Source organism: Papaver somniferum, chromosome 6, assembly GCF_003573695.1.
Source record: "Papaver somniferum cultivar HN1 chromosome 6, ASM357369v1, whole genome shotgun sequence".
In the NCBI taxonomy this organism is placed as follows: domain Eukaryota; kingdom Viridiplantae; phylum Streptophyta; class Magnoliopsida; order Ranunculales; family Papaveraceae; genus Papaver; species Papaver somniferum.
Genome location: NC_039363.1, coordinates 19,149,590 through 19,158,311, shown reverse-complemented (window position 1 = coordinate 19,158,311; position 8,722 = coordinate 19,149,590). Strand labels below are relative to the sequence as shown.

Below are 8,722 nucleotides of genomic sequence, written 5' to 3'. Positions count from 1 at the left end.
GGAAAAGGGGAATAACCTAAGTTTCAACGCATCATCACTTAGGTTTTTAATTTTCAGAGTACTACAAACTTCCTCAAATTCCCTAACCTGAAAATAGGGGTTCTCATTCTCCTTCCTTAAAAACATTGGGAGCATATGTAAAGTCCCAGGTTTCAGTTTATAATTTTCCTCGGTTTCAGCTAACTTGATACAAGACGGACGAGAGGTCCTAGTTGGGTTTAGCAAAGATTTCAAAGTTGCCGTTTCTGGCACTACCAAAGGACTAGGGGTACTTTCCTCACGAAGAGACAGATTCTCAAAACTGAAGTTTCCAAAAACGGGGCCCTCAAAAGAAGAGTCTTCGAGCTCCCCGCCTTCACAAAAAGAACTACTAGGTTTGTCACTAATCAAACAACCTAGAGTGTTTCTTTTCCAAGCCCGTTTAAAAACTTCGGGCATACACTAGAAAAACAAAATAAAAAAGAAAAGTCTTAAAAAGGAAGGGATGTTCTATGCAAACACAAACAAGGCTGACTCCACCACAACAAACCTACTAATTTATAGCAAACAAAAAGCATGATGGATCCACTTAGATTGTTTCTAGACCAGCTTCTCACTACACCATTTTTCCCGAATACTAACTAAAATTCGTAACGGCCCAGCAACCGTTACAAAATTGACAGTTACAAAAAGCCGTTACGACCTAATTGTAACAGGTTGAAGCCGTTACGAATTTTTTTTGTGATTCGTAACAAGTGTCAGCTGTTACGAATCGTAACAGGCTAATTATTTACGCGTGCTGATCACACGCTTGGTCACACTAGAGTCGGGTAACAGGTGTATTTGCGCGTGTGCCATTCAATCGTGTGCCATTTTTTTCCACCCAACATGTATTACGCTAAAGGATAATTTCACCCTAGAAGAAATGATTCTCCCCCATTCCCATCGAGTAAACCCCATTTCTCTTTTCCCATTCTCTCTCTTTTTTTCTCCCCCTTCTCATCTAGTAAACCCATCTCTTATCTTCCCCCTGGATATTCAGATGTGCACCACATCTGATTTTAAGTCTTCTCAACTGAAGATTTCAATTCTTCAATCATCTGTTAATCATCATCATCATCAGTTTAGGGTTTCGATTTCAGTTTCTCATCATCAGTTTTAGGGTTTTATCTATTCTGTTATCAAATCATCTGATCTTTGAAGAATTAATCTTCAATCATCTGTTACGCGAGTTTAGGTTTTTGATTTCACAGATCTCTGTAAATATTTATCATCTGTAGGATTTCAGTTTGTAAATTAGATTTTAAGGTTTTAGTATTTCAATCGATTTTAGGGTTTCTTATTACTCGTTTGATTTGGTATTGAAATTCTTAGGGTTGGGTTTGATTCTCTACAAACGAAGCCATATTTAATTAGGGTTTGATTTGAATCGTTGTAAACAGATTATAAACCTTCTCAATATGATGTACATAGTTATTATTTATGATTAGTCAATCTGAACTGAGAGCATATTAGATTTCTGATTCTGATTTACGATTTTAGTTGTGGTATGTACTGTTCATTGCATAAATAAGGTTTAGTATTAAGTTTATGTCTCTTTAATAATTATACATGATAGGTAGGGTTCATTTCTTAAATAAGTTTCAAATTTTTTCATGTAACTCATCTTTAAGTGTATGAATAAAGTATCAATCTTTTTTGCACATGTATTCATAAATCCAGTCAGTTGCACTGATATGATAGTATAAGAATTTAGTTATATTTGTTTTGATGGTAGTTTGCAAATATGCGTGCTGTCAAAGAGTTGTTGCTAATGTCATTGTTTGGATTTACAGATGCCAAGCTTTTGATTGGTAGGAGATTCAGTAACACCACTGTCTAGGGTGATATGAAGCACTGGCCATTCAAGGTTCTATGCGGTCCAGCTGACAAGCCCATGATTGAGGTCTCATACAAGGATGAGGAGCAGCAGTTTGCTGCTGAGGAGATCTCTTAAATTGAATGTCATACCTGAAAAAGTATGGGGTTGTGGGTCTTCCTTAAGAGTGTTGGATATAAGTAGAAATTCTATTCATGAAATTCCTTCTCAGATTGGTTCTTTAAACTCAATCCAGGTATACGCTTTAGTATATACTATTGGTTTTATTCGATTTGAAGGGGATTGTAATTTTATTATGTTTGTAATTTGTCGTGCTATATGTATCTTGTGCAATTTAACTTCATTACCGTCTTGATTGGGTGGTTTGGTCTCTCTAACACAACTTCATGTTGCAAACAACGAGCTGACTAATTTTCCACGTCTGGAAATCTTGAAAGTAAATAACAACAGGTAATACTCACGTTTATAACCATTTTCACTTTGTGAATTTTACCGTAGTTAAAGTAATTGCTCTCTCTAAATTATTCATGTTATTGCTTTGGTGGCAGGATAAGCTCAGTTCCGTCGAATATAGGGAATTGTGTCTCCCTTGTCGAGGTGGTATTCTGATCTTACTTTATTATCCAAAAATTCGTATTTGTTAGATTTGTGATCTGAAAAAATTTCTTGGTGCAGGTTGATCTCAAATCTCTTGGTAGACTTGCCTGACACAGTTGGGAGTTTACGGAATCTTGAGGTACTCCAATCTTCTTTTTTCTTACCATTGTCAATTATCTGAATCATATCATCATTTACTTAGTCCCATGTTTGTGTAGGCTCTGAATCTGAGTAATAATGGCCTCAAATCCCTTCCTTCGATGCTATTCAAACTGTGCACCCAGCTCTCGACTCTTGATCTTCATAATACAGAAATCACAATTGATATTCTCAATCAGGTATTGACTTTTCATTCTATTTTTTTCATATCTAAAACTTGTGCAAGAGGTGATAGTCTTATGTATCCAAGTATTATGTCACACAAGCAGTTTGAAGGGTGGGAAAGTTTTGATGAGCGTCATAGATTAAAGCATCATAAGCAACTTGATTTTAGAGTTGGAAGTTCTGGTGTGTTTGATGAAATGTGCTGATAAAGATTAATAAGGTACTCGATCTCTCAAGTCGCATATTGCCGCTGTTAAACCGTTGTTAACAGTGTTTTGTGTTTGCAGGTGAAGTACTGCGTAGCTTCTTCTTTCTTGGTAGAGAAATCCTGTAAGAGCAATGGCCATTGGATTGAAGATACATAGCTGTTGTCGCGTTGGATTCCATCAGCTTTGTCTATCCTGCTTCAGATGTAGCAGTCTGCGGCATGAGAAGGCTTTTATGTGAGTCGTGTTTGTGTTTCTGTTAGCCTGTGACATGGGAAAACTTAGATATAAGTTAGGAACTTAGAAAGTTTTTAAGTTTCTGTGAATTGAACTTTGAAACTTAGTAAATTTCTGTCTATGTATTCCCTCAGAATTTGATACTTAACAAAAAAAAATTGATACTTAGAAAAATTTGTGTTTTTTTTTTGTATGAATGTGTAGATATGAATTGATTAGGTATAGTATGAATTGATTGAAAAATTATGCCACATAGTTCAAGATATCCAATCTGCAATGCCAGCATCAGTTGGCTCAAACTTGGCCAGCACCTCAAAATCTCCATCTCCACAGGGTGTTTCTGCTTCACCTCTATCATCTCCATATGGTGTTTCTGCTTAACCTCTATCATCTCCACAAGCTGCGACGAGTTCACCAGTTGCATCAGGAGTACATGGCATGTTGCGTTGTTCATTACTGAACTTCGAGGGTCAAGTGGTTGCAACTGGTAACATCTGTACTGGTGGTTTAGGAGAAATAATTCACGGATATCCTGTACCCTTACATCTTTCCAAGGTGTGTATCAATACTATTTCCAAGCCAGATGCAATAACTGTGAGTGCCAACAAGTTTTTAGGCTTATTTTCCCCTTTTTTTTTCCAGTTCACACTTTTATATGTATGCTGACTGATACACATACTCTTATGCAGTTGTGCATAAGAATAGATTTACTTGAAGCAACTTCTGCAGTGCTGCATAACAAGTATTTAGGCTTATTTTCCCTTTTTTTTTGCAGTTCACACTTTTGTATGTATGCTGACTCATATGCATACTCTTATGCAGTTGTGCATAAGAATAGCTTTACTTGAAGCAACTTTTTTTGTCCGATGTAACTTTTTCCTGAATTATGTGAACACAAACCGGCTTATGAATGGATATGCACTTTCAGTTCATCATTTATTTGTATATGTGTGGGTGGCTTTTGTTCTGTTATATGTGAATGCACAGGGGACTTCTCGCAAGGTCAGCTGAAGCAGAAGTATCCATCCGGGGAAATATCAATCCCTGGTAAGTACTTCACTTGGTTATATTTGTACTATAAAGTTTAAGAGGTGTGGTTTCTGACCTTAAATTTATACTTGCGAGGTATTATGCTGGTGGGAAGTGAACTACAGCTGGATTGGCATCAACTTGTGTACCTGCTAGAATACCGGGTAAGTACTTAACTTGTATATTTCTAGATTCCATGTTTCTTACGGGACTTTTGTTTGTTGCGCGTGCGAGAGAGCTTATGGACTTTGGTTTGTTTCAGGACCAATTGCAATGATGGCCTGGATCAGTGGTTGCAGTTTCAGTTGAAGCTCTTGATGACTAAATCATGGGCTTGTTCTTATTACAAAAACACAGTAAGTATTTCTCATTGTTCTTCTCCCCAATTTATATTTTTTTGAAGTTTTGTCTGCTTTTAACATAGGTTGGTATATATGCTTAGGAAGTTTAAACTTAGCAGATACTTTTCATCTATAACTTTATGCATGGATTTCGAACTTGAAGTCTTAAAATTTGCAGCTTCAAGTTGGTTTATCAGCTCTAGCTGCGAACATAGAAAATTTGCAGTAAGTTTCTATGTACAGTCTAAGTTATATAAATTTGTGAATATAGGAATTTCTATGAACTGATACTTATGGGAATTTGTATACATTCCCCTACTATTTGATACTTAGAATAATTTAATTTCTATTTTGTATGAATCCTTTGAATGAATCCATTTGAATGTGATAAGAATTGATTGAATGTACATGAATTTGATTGAAAAAAATATTGTTGATTGTGAAGGATAAACGAAAGGTGTATGCAGGTGGTTATTTTGAATTCCGGCGTATTTCGGCCGAGAATGAGCTGCCGGTCAACCTTGACCTGGTCAAAATTGGTCATTGCTGACTAATTTTGACTAGCTCAAGGTTGACCGGCAGTAATTTTTTTACAGTTGCAAAAAATTCGTAACGGCCTCAGCTTGTTACAACGTTCTGTTACTAAATAAATTCGTAACGTCTCTCGCATGTTACGACAGTGCCACGTAGTAACAGCTCTTCGCTGTTACAAGAGCCGTTACAAAAAAAGTCGTAACGGCTGCTGGGCCGTTACAAAAAAAATTGTAGCACCCCTTTTTGTAACGGTCCGGAACAGTTACAACCCCAATTCGTAACACTCAATAACCGTTTCGAATCGGAAAAAATGGTGTAGCGTCTAATCCTTCGAACGGGAATTCGTTACAATTTAAGCAAACCCCTCTGGAATCAATCCGAGTTAAAGTAAGTTGAATAGAGGCGAGGGAAGCTCGGTGGAGATTTGATACCCAAGGCCTCACTGGTATTACAAGGCGCCGCAGTCACGCATTCAACTTACAGAAACCGTCAAGAACTTCGAAGTATACTTAAAAGAGTAACCAATATTTTTCGAATGACTTTCCTGTTAAGCTCGTTACCCTGTCGGTCTCGTTCTAGTCAAAATTTTAGGCTTAGGTTCACGTTTGGTGTCATTTTCCTAAGGCACGCAACAAGAGAACGGTGATGAAATCCGAACCCTTATGTTGTATGGACAGTCCTTTCCCTTTATTAGGAAATTAGAGCAGCCGTTTTCAAGTCCTCAACATATATGCATACGAAGGAAGACATTAACTCGCTGACAGGGGATTCACGAGTGTTTCGACAAACTTACCTACCGTACCAGACGGGGGATGAACCTTTGTAGTCGACTCGGGCCACGACTCCTATGTCATGTACGAACCCGAGGGGTCGAGGTGATATCGTAATCACCTTCCTTCTCTGCAAACAGTTTATATTTAAACTACTCTTCCGTAGGGTTTAAAAATAATGTCCCAAAATTTAAAGTCCAAAGTCCAAAAATATAAAGTGCAAAAGAAAAAGAAAGTCTAAAAAAATAAAAATCTAAAAAAATAAAAATGTCTCTTTTTTTCTCTCTTTTTTTTATATAAAATAAAAAAATCTTCTTCTTTCGCTCCTTTTGCTTTGCCTTTCACTCGAAGTCTTTAAGTATTCACCAAAAGCTTTGGCAAAATTTTCTTTCGCTCCAAATTCTGAATTCTGTAAGAAAAAGACAAAAACCCAAAAACGTAAAGAAGAACAAATTAAATAAAAACCTAAAAAAAAACTAAAAACTCTAGCCTAAAGACAAGTCCGCGTCGGCGCCGCCAAAAATTGATGTGTTTTCAAAGTTGTTGTAGTAAGATGATTCGTTCAAGACTTGTGAAAGCAGATTTTAGACTTAATTTTAAATAAAAATTATAGGAAACTTAAATAAAAGTGATATGAAAAATATGGAGAAGACTGGGGCTATGGATTCCACTAATTACCAATATCAAAGTGATTTATATTCTCTAATTATAATTATGCAAATCCTTCATTCAAATTGATTCTAAATATTGCAAAAGTTGATTTTTTAGAAATAACAATTGTAAATCGAAAGTATGGGACATCAAAACCCTAGGCTAGCATGCTCCATCAATTGAAATAAAAATTGTTTAACAAAAACCATTTTATCTATTTATTTATCAAGGAAAATAATTATATAATAATTGCATAAATTAAATAAAATAGAGATTACCACATTTTATTGGCGAAATAGCTTCCTCCGTCGCCCCAGAGGATGGGTTTAGCTCATCATTGTGTAAACTTGCTCAAAATATTGATTCATGCTCAAAATTTATTTACAAAGATGAAATGGAGATAAAATAATGAAAATCGGGTGTTTGCAACGTTTATACTTGTTGCAAAAAACTGTAACAAAAAACGATAATAGAGAACTGCTGTTGTTGTATCTCTGCGACCCTCGTGTGGCTGTCGTTCTCACTCTTGATAAACGACTGCCTATGGTGGTCTTTTGTTCTTGGTGTTCTTGGTGCAGCAGCAGAAACAGAGTTCTGAAAACTCTTGATTCACGCCTCCTGAGCTCTCCTCTCGACCCCAAACTCTCCGTCCCCTCTCTCTGCAACACCATAACCCTTTATATATCCAATAGCACCAAGAAATCTCGCTATAACTCAAGATGATTCTCTCTTAACTCGGCCTTGATGAAAAATATTCTGGGAATATTTTCTTCCCTGATTTAGCTTCTCACGCTGTTTCCCCACGCCAAATTACTCTCAACGCATTCAGTCATTGTCCAGAAGTGTTCCAACATGCAGCAGCCACGCGAAAATCTCTTGGTCACTCAAACAGGATTCGGAATGGAAAACCAACCCGTGATGATCTGATTTCATATCTTGGGTTATCTAGCCAAATTTGATTAAAACAAACACCCATACCAGCTCTGTTAGGATATATCACAACTACCCATGAAGTTTCAGCGCGATTGAATCGCACAAAAACTCCTCCAAAATCCGATCGAAAAATCTGCCTGTGAATGGAAATGTTTTCCCGCCAAAATATTTTTTTGAAATGTTGAAGATGAAGTGCCCCTATCCTTTTCTGGGGTGCGAATAGCAGATGGGTGCTGAGGATGAATTTGGGCTACGCATAACCTTGGATGTCCCTTAGCCAAATCTGGGATCCGTATAGCAAATGTCCTCCAGGGATCCAAATAACACTTTTTGAGAAACCTTTTCCGCACAAGTGTATTTCTCCAAAGACACCTACACAAACATAAAAACACCATAATAAGTACAAAATCAAGCACTAGCAATAGAGACACTGAGGACAATTCAGACACAAAAATGTGTCTATCATGTTCTCTTGTTGCTATATTAATAAAGTATGTTGTATGCTAGCTAACATTAGTTGTCATCCAATAGAGATTCCGATATATATGTTGGGTTACAGTTGGAAATAACAAAACCTAAAATAAACATTTATTGATTATCTTTAGTACTTTTGGATTTGGTAATTTCTTGTTGTCCAAACAAGACTTGGTCTTTACAATATAAATAACTAGAGCTTGTATTCGTATAAACTCATCTCAGAACATACTGCCTAACTGTGTGTGTGGAAAGCCCACTAGTAGTTATGTTTATAGTACTCATCAATAGAAGAGAGTATCCTAAGTAAGTGAAATCTCTTACATGACCTTCGTTTAAAGTCTTTTGTGGAATCAAGAAGCTTTTAGTAGTATGTTTAGTAGAAAACTAATCATATTGGTATTTTAGTTTTCGATTATTAATTTGATTGACTAATGGTGAAGTTGAAATTTGATAGATCTAGTTTTTTTATTTAGTGATCCTTCTTTTCTGATATAAGGTCACTCAAACTAGTTAAAAGATCGACGATTTCAGATATGCTTTATTGATTCAATATTTGGAGATATGAATAATGATTATCCTTTGTTAACAGGCTTTTTTATGTGTGTGGTAGATCATTAGTGTGAATCAAGTTGTGTGTGCAGGTACTTTGAAGATTGAAGATATAAGATATTCTTTTTGGTATTCTTATCTTTGTGATACTTCTTGCACACTTGATTGACTAGGATCTGACAAGCGGTTTATCTTGAATAGACATTAAAGCTTGTT

General features: G+C 36.3%; 1 pseudogene; it reads left to right on the top strand.

The window, feature by feature from the left end:
* The first annotated feature begins 1,937 nt into the window (after nt 1-1,937).
* Nucleotides 1,938-4,821, top strand: LOC113290597 (annotated as a pseudogene).
* The last annotated feature ends 3,901 nt before the right edge of the window (nt 4,822-8,722 follow it).